Below are 7,220 nucleotides of genomic sequence, written 5' to 3' on the forward strand. Positions count from 1 at the left end.
CCCTCCTCCCTTCCTTTCTCTTCCCTTTATGTCTCCTTTTTAACTTACTGGCCTCTGCTACTACGTATTTTCCTTCTCACGCAGAAGCTCAATCATCTGTAGCTAAGATCCACATATGAGAGAGAACATGTGGCGCTTGGCTTTCTGGGCCTGGGTTACCTCACTTAGTATAATCCTTTCCAGGTCCATCCATTTTTCTGCAAATTTCACAACTTCATTTTTCTTTACCGCTGAGTAGAACTCCATTGTATAAATGTGCCACATCTTCATTATCCACTCATCAGTTGAGGGACATCTAGGCTGGTTCCATTTCCCAGCTATTATAAATTGAGCAGCAATAAACATGGTTGAGCAAGTACTTCTAAGGAAATGAGATGAGTCCTTTGGATATATGTCTAGGAGTGCTATAGCTGGGTCATATGGTAGATCAATCTTTAGCTGTTTTAGGAACCTCCACACTGTTTTCCACAATGGCTGGACCAGATTGCACTCCCACCAGCAGTGCAGAAGGGTTCCTGTTTTTCCATATCCCCGCCAACATTTATGATCATTTGTTTTCATGATGGTGGCCAATCTGACAGGAGTGAGATGGAATCTCAATGTAGTTTTAATCTGCATTTCCCTGATGAATAGTGACGTAGAACATTTTTTTAGATGCTTATATGCCATTCATATTTCTTCCTTTGAGAATGCTCTATTTAGCTCCATAGCCCATTTTTTGATTGGCTTGTTTGATTCCTTATTATTTAACTTTTTGAGTTCTTTGTATATCCTAGATATTAATCCTCTATCAGATATATAGCTGGTGAAGACTTTTTTCCCATTCTGTAGGTTGCCTCTTTGCTTTTTTCACTGTGTCCTTTGCAGTGAAAAATCTTTGTAATTTCATGAGGTCCCATTGATTAATCTGTGGTTTTATTGCCTGAGCAATTGGGGTTGCATTCAGAAAGTCTTTGTCAAGACCAATATGTTGAAGGGTTTCCCCTACTTTTTCCTCTAGCAGTTTCAGAGTTTCAGGTCTGATGTTAAGGTCTTTAATCCATTTGGACTTAATTCTTGTGCATGGAGAGAGAGAAGAATCTATTTTCATCCTTCTGCAGGTATATATCCAGTTTACCCAACACCATTTGCTGAAGAGGCTGTCTTTTCTCCAATGAGTATTTTTGGCATTTTTATCGAATATCAGGTGGCTATAGCTACTTGGGCTTACATCTGGGTCCTCTATTCTGTTCCACTGATCTACATGTCTGTTTTTGTGCCAGTACCACGCTGTTCAATAATTTTTTAAAAAAGCAAAATAGGGCTGGAGAGAAGGCTTAGTGGTTAAGGCTCTTATCTGCAAAGCCTAAGGACCCCCAGTTCAATTCCCTAGTACCCACATAAGCCAGATGCACATGGTGGCACGTTCATCTGGAGTTTGTAGTGGCAGGAAGCCCTGGTGCACCCATTTTCATTATCTCTCTAATAAATAAATAAAAATAAAATATTTTGCCAGGCATGGTGGTGCATGCTTTTAAGCCCAGAACTTGGAAGGCAGAGGTAGGAGGCTTGCATGAGTTGGAGGGCACTCTGAGACTACATAGCTAATTCCAGGTCAGCCTGGATCAGAGTGAGACTGTACCTCAAAAAAACAAAAAATAATAAAAAGTAAAATGATAAATTTAATGAAATACCTAAGTACGGGTAAAGTTTAAAACACCCCCCCCCCACACACACACAGAGAGAGAGAGAGAGAGAGAGAGAGGGAGAGAGAGAGAAAGAAAGGCCAAGTATGGTGGCACATGCCTTTAATCCCAGCACTCAGGAGGCAAAGGTTGGAGGATCTCACTATCCCAGTGAGTTTGACCCAGGTCAGTCTGAGCCAGAGTGAGCCCCTAGCTCACAACAACTAAAAAATATATAAGTAAATTAAAAAAAAGATGAAAGCAGCATATTTGAGTTTATGTTTTAGAGAAAATGTTCTCTATTAAAATTTCCTTTAATCTGATCTTCATAAAAATAATCTTGGGGGCTGGAGAAATGGTTTAGCAGTTAAGACCCATGCCTGCAAAGCCAAAGGGCCCAGGTTTGATTCCCCAGAACCTATATAAGCTAGATGCACAAGGTGGCCCTTGCGTCTGGAGTTTGTTTGCGGCAGCTGGAGGTCCTGGCACATCCATTCTCTTTCTTTTACTCTCTCTCTCTCTCTCTCAAGTGAATAAATTAAAATTTAAAAAGTTATTTTAAAAAACATAATCTTGGGCTGGAGAGATGACTTAGTGGTTAAGGTGTTTTCCTATGAAGCCTAAGGACCCAGGTTAAATTCTCCAGTACCCACTTAAGCTAGGCACACAAGGTAACACATGTATCTGGAGGTTGTTTGCAGTGGCTAGAGGCCCTGGCACGCCCATTCTCTCTTTATCCACGTGTTTCTCAAATAAATAAATAAATAAAATATTAAAAATAAAAAATAAAATGTTTTAAGAATAATCTTAGTATAATTACAAAACAGAAAAACTGGCCCTCCTGTAATTTGCCCACTGCTTAATTAAGGGCCCAGCAGGGAACTAGGTATTTGCAATCTTCAGTTATTCAATAAAAAGCAAATCCAGAGCTCAAGGGGACGGCTTTCCACATAGCAGTTCTTTGATGCTTCCAGCACTTTATGTCAATGCTGTTATGATCTCCATTCCACAGATGAGGAAACTGAGGTTGGGAGGTTAGGCTACTTGCCAGATCATTCTGTTGGAAGTGGCAGAGCTGAGATTTGAGATCAGGGCTCTTGAGTCTGCCTTCCCATCATCCTTCAGTCCTTGGCCTACGGCAGTACAAGCTGGTGTGTGTGTATGTGTGTGTGTGTGTGTGTACTAAATAAACAGGGAATGATCAGACAAGTGAGTGAGCACCAGGAGGCTCTGCTATTGCACAGCACCAGGGCCGAATCAAGAAACCTGTGCCTGGGCTCTGACTCACTCTGAGCCGTTTTCACTGAGACTCAGGTGCCTCTCAGGCCAAATGAGGGATTTGGGTAGATATTTTGAAAAGCCTGTTTAATAATCCAAACCATAATCCCTTGGACTTTCATTTTAAGTGATTATAGTTAGTACTTTAATCCTAAAATTATACTAAACTATGCCAATGGTAGTCAGACTATTCAGTGGAGTGTTTGAGCTTAAAGTCCCCAGATTTAGACTCAGACTGCTTCTGCTTTTGAGTGCCTTTGGGTCAGCGTGATAGGTCTCTGACTCACAGTTTCAATGACAGCCATCCTGACGCCTCTCATGGATCATGTGGCCTGCTCTTAATGCTCAAAAAAAAAAAAAAAAGTCATATGAACTTAATGAAAAAAATCATAATCATTAGTGTTGGTATGAAATTATAATGTTTTCTTTTGGGTGGGGGGGGGGCTCTGAGGTAAGGTCACACTGTAGTCCAGGCTGACCTGGAATTCACTATGTAGTTTCAGGCTGGCTTTAACATTTATAATTAGCATAAATCTGGCTCAGCTGTTTCCTAGTCACTTAACTATTCTTTTTGTAAATTATTTTTAATTTTATTTATTTATTTTCAAGCAGAGAGAAAGAGAATGAGAATGGACATGCTGGGACCTCTAGAGCTGCAAGCGAGCTCCAGATGCATGCACCACTTTGTGTATCTGGCTTTACATGGCTACTGGGGAATTGAATCCAGGCCATCAGGTTTGCATGCAAGCACCTCAAGGACTGAGCAATCTCTCCAGCCCATCACTTAGCTATTCTTCTTCTTCTTTTTTTTTTTCTTTCTTGAAATACGGTCTTGGTCTAGCCCAGGCTGACCTGCAATTCACTATGTAGTCTCAGGGTGACCTTGAACTCACAGCAATTCTCCTACTTCTGCCTCCTGAGTTCTGGGATTAAAGGCGTGCGCCACTATGTCCAGCTAGCTATTCTTTAATAAGGTATCATTTCTTTCTTTCCTTCTTTTTAGGCAGTCTCACTCTAGCCCACTTTGGCCTTAAACTCACAACAAAACTCTTACCTCAGCCTCTTGAGTGTTGGTACTAAAAGTGTGAGCCATGACAACTGATTTTTTTTCAAAAAAGTAGAATTTTTTTTTCAAAACAAAAAAAGTTGCCCTGGAGAAAAGAAGAAAATGTGTAGCCCCCACTCTGTGAGATCCTTCGGGCGGGGGCACTGTCTGCCTGCCTCGTGTCATTCTCCCCCATCCCCCACCCGCCCCGTGAGCACAGTGCTCAGGCATGGATAAGGAATGAATAACAACAGCCTTGCATTTCTTGATGTTACAGTTCAGAACCAGGGTGCAAGTTCCCTAAACACTGCTAGCCTCCATTAGGCCTGACTAGGTAAAGGTTCTTCCTTGTTTTCCTCTGCATCTGGGTTCAGTTTTTAATGCGCTGGTACACTGAGAGAAGTTCCCACTCTTCCTGGCAAGAGCAAATGAATCAAGACCAGGATTGGATCTTAATCGTCATAGATAGATATACCAGATGTCAGGCTGGAGAGATGGCTTACTGGTTAAGGGACTTGCCTGCAAATACTAATGGCCTAGGTTCAATTCCCCTATACCCAGGTAAAACCAGATGCACAAAGTGGTGCCTGCATCTGGAGTTCATTTCTAGCAGCTAGAGGCCCTGGTGTGCCCATTCGCTTTCCCTCTCTCTGCTTACAAATAAATAAAAATATAGGGGCTGGAGAGATGGCTTAGCAGTTAAGTGCTTGCCTGTGAAGCCCAAGGACCCCAGTTCAAGGCTTGATTCTCCAGGACCCACGCAAGTCAGATGCACAAGGGGGCGCATACATCTGGAGTTCGTTTGCAGTGGCTGTAGGCCCTGGCATGCCCATGCACTCTCTCTCTCTCTCTCTCTCTCTCTCTGTGTGTGTGTCTGTTTGTTGCCCTCAAATAATTAAATAAAAATAAACAAAAAAATTAAAAAACATATTTTGTTTGTTTGTTTTTTTGAGGTAGGGTTTCACTTTAGTCCAGACTGACCTGGAATTCACTATGTAGTGTCAGGGTGGTCTCAAACTCACAGCAATCCTCCTATCTCTGCCTTCCAAGTGCTGCAATGAAAGACATGCACCACCATGCCTGACTCAATAAAAATAATTTTTTTTTAAAGAAATATCAGAATATGGCTGCGGTCGTTGCTGGGAGCTGCAGTGCCACTGCTGGTGGGCAGTCGGGGGAATCGGGTCCCAGAGCACTGCGCGGCAGCCTCGGGGTCCCATTAGAGACCCCCCCCCCCCCCCCCGCGGTGCAGGGGGCCTGCGGGAGGGAGGAAGTAGATCTTCCTGCGAGTGCAAGCCAACCGGCAAACCCGACTGAAAGCTCAGGTTGGGAAAATGAAACGGAGGAAACAAGATGAAGGGCAGAGAGAAGGCTCCTGCATGGCTGAGGAGGATGCCGTGGACATCGAGGACGAGGATAGCAATCGCTTTGAGGAGTATGAATGGTGTGGGCAGAAGCGGATACTGGGACACAACACTCCTGGAAGGTGGCTTCTGAGGCTCTGGCTTCATCATGTGCAGTGGCAAAGAGAACGCCGACAGTGATGCTGACTTGGATGTGGATGGGGATGACACTCTGGAAAGACACCAAGGCTGATGTCACCCCTTGCACAGGTGAACAGCCTGGGGAAGCCGAGGAGAGAGAGGCACTCTGAGGCACAGTTCTAAATGGTGGGCCTCGCAGCACCCGCATCACACCTGAGTTCTCTAAATGGGCCAGTGATGAGATGTCATCCACCATCAACGATGAAAGCAGTAAGCAGGAGGCCATGCAGAAGACCTGCAAGAACAGTGACATTGAGAAAATTACTGAAGATTCAACTGTCACCACGTTTGAGGCCCTGAAGGCTCGGGTCAGGGAGCTTGAGAGGCAGCTATCCCGGGGGAACCGATACAAATGCCTCATCTGCATGGACTCATACTCCATGCCCCTAACGTCAATTCAGTGTTGACACAGCACTGTGAGGAATGCTGGGTGCGGACGCTGGTGCCAAGAAGCTCTGCCCTCAGTGCAACACGATCACAGCGCCTGGAGACCTTGGAGGATCGACTTGTGAGCTAGCCACCCAGACGGGCCTTGCCTAGAGCAACCGCACCTGCCCCAACCTCTGTGACAGTGACCTTCTTCTCCCTTTGTACATACTTGCCCACAGTTCCCCGTGTACATACATACATAAACACACACCCACACACATGAGACTCTGGAACCAGAGTGAAGCAGCCATGCCCATTGGCTCCCAACTTGGGGACCATGCTTATTCTGGCCTCTGTTTCCAGAGTGGGGCCAGGAGGTGGGGGTGGAGAGTAGCAGGGCCAGGTTCTTGAGAACCAGCCCTCAGACGGACGGACATGCAAACACCGGACTGAAGCACATGTAATATAGACTGTGTATGTTTACAATGTTGTGTATAAATGAGACAACTTTGCCCTCCACCCCTTCTCCTTTGATTGTATGATTTTCTTTCTTTCTTTTTAAGGATCCCTGAAAGCAGTGCCCCCTTCAGGGCTGGCTGGGGGCTCGGCACATTCATGTCTTAGGGGGCCTGCCTTTCCTTCTCCCATGGTGTCCCTTTCCACTCCCATGCTCTCGGTGTTCAGTGGTGTACATTTCTTCTCCCAGACATGGGGCACATGCCCCAAGGGATAGGATTCTCTCCTTAGTCTTAGCTCATGGGGCTCTTTATAAGGAGCTGGGGGCAGAGCAGGAAATGGGACTGAGCTGAAGCAGAGGCTGAGATCTGGGTGGCTGAAGGTGCTTCTGGCTGCCCAGCCTTCTGTTGAGAAGCATTCCTGGGAGTAGAGCTGCTGTTCCCAGGGGAAAGTGTTGTCTTCTCTTGTGGGCCCCATGGTGTGATGCTGTGTCTGTATATTCTATACAAAGGTACATGTCCTTTCCCTTTGTAAATTACATTTGACATGGATTAAACCAATGTAAACCAACAACAACAACAACAACAAAAATAGAAAAGAAATATCAGGGTGGGCTTGGTGGCACACTGCTTTAATCCCAGCACTCAGGAGGCAGAAATAGAAGAACTGCCATTAGTTTGACACCACCCTGAGACTACATAGTGAATTCCAGGTCAGCCTGTGCTAGAGTGAAACACTACCTTGAAAAACCATTTGCGTATGTTGAACCATCCTTGCATTCCTAAACAAAATACTGGCAAAAAGAATACAAAAATATATCAAAAATATTATTCACCCTGACCAAGTAGGCTTTATCCCAGGGAT

At 44.8% G+C, this 7,220-nt stretch overlaps 1 pseudogene; it reads left to right on the top strand.

Moving 5' to 3' along the window:
- The first annotated feature begins 5,295 nt into the window (after positions 1-5,295).
- On the top strand, positions 5,296-6,071 carry LOC123454053 (annotated as a pseudogene).
- Positions 6,072-7,220: the final 1,149 nt, after the last annotated feature.

Source organism: Jaculus jaculus, chromosome 13, assembly GCF_020740685.1.
Source record: "Jaculus jaculus isolate mJacJac1 chromosome 13, mJacJac1.mat.Y.cur, whole genome shotgun sequence".
Lineage (NCBI taxonomy): Eukaryota > Metazoa > Chordata > Mammalia > Rodentia > Dipodidae > Jaculus > Jaculus jaculus.